At 40.3% G+C, this 884-nt stretch overlaps 1 non-coding gene across 1 annotated transcript; it reads left to right on the top strand.

Annotated features, from left to right (window-relative positions):
• The first annotated feature begins 443 nt into the window (after positions 1–443).
• On the top strand, positions 444–545 carry LOC138391117 (U6 spliceosomal RNA). Its single transcript, XR_011234738.1, has one exon. It is a non-coding gene; the product is annotated as a U6 spliceosomal RNA (small nuclear RNA).
• Positions 546–884: the final 339 nt, after the last annotated feature.

Genomic DNA, 884 nt, shown 5'->3' with positions numbered 1-884 from the left:
GGAGGGCCCAGGATGCTGGATGGTTTCCAGTTTAGGATGGAAGAAGCTATTTCCATGCTCTAGGCCACGGCCTACCTAGCAGAAACTGCCTGGCTTCTCCAAGGTGGTAGTTTCTCTCTACTGTTTATTGATATGCTATAAAAAGAAAAGTGCTTGTAAACAACTTGAGCGCATGAACAATCTAATTAAAATAATTAAAGTAATAGCTTGTGAAAAAGGTAGTAAAACTAATTATTATAAAGTAGCCGTGTGGGAGGACAAAAATTGCTGACATTCTTTAGGTCTAAGCTGCTGTATTTGGCACAGAAAACACAGTTTAATAGATCCCTTCTGAGGATATGGTGCCCGCCCCAGATTTAAACTCTTCTGCTTCTCGACTCAATTTTTAATTTCATTCTTGGAAACAATTATATTCTAGTGACCCTCCAATAGTTCTCCAGTGTGTGCTACAGCAGTACATATACTAGAATTGGAATGATACGGAGACGATTAGCACGGCCCGTTTTAACAATAAAAAAAACAAAAAAGAAATAATACTAACCCTAAATTGCCCTTTGTAGTCAAGCATCTTACTTTTTTCTTTTTAATTCAAAGAATTATGGAAGTTTAGAATCTGAGAACTTCAGCACTGAAGGAACCTGTAGACCCTCTAGTAAAACGATCCACAGGATGCACGACTCCCTTTGCAAACCTGCCCAGAGCATTTTCACGTGATGGTCTTCCAGCCTTCGCTTTAGCCCTTTCAGTGAGGAGGAAATGACCACTGTGGCTGCTCTGCCTGCTGTCAAGTACCTTCTTGTTTTGAGCTACACTCTGTCCTTTTAATGCCCCACTATTTCTCATTCTATGCCTTGGGGCCATAGAGAATAAGAAAAAATGCCTCT

This window comes from Eulemur rufifrons, chromosome 8 (assembly GCF_041146395.1).
Source record: "Eulemur rufifrons isolate Redbay chromosome 8, OSU_ERuf_1, whole genome shotgun sequence".
In the NCBI taxonomy this organism is placed as follows: domain Eukaryota; kingdom Metazoa; phylum Chordata; class Mammalia; order Primates; family Lemuridae; genus Eulemur; species Eulemur rufifrons.
Note: the sequence above shows the minus strand (reverse complement) of the source record. Positions and strands in the feature narration are given on the sequence as shown.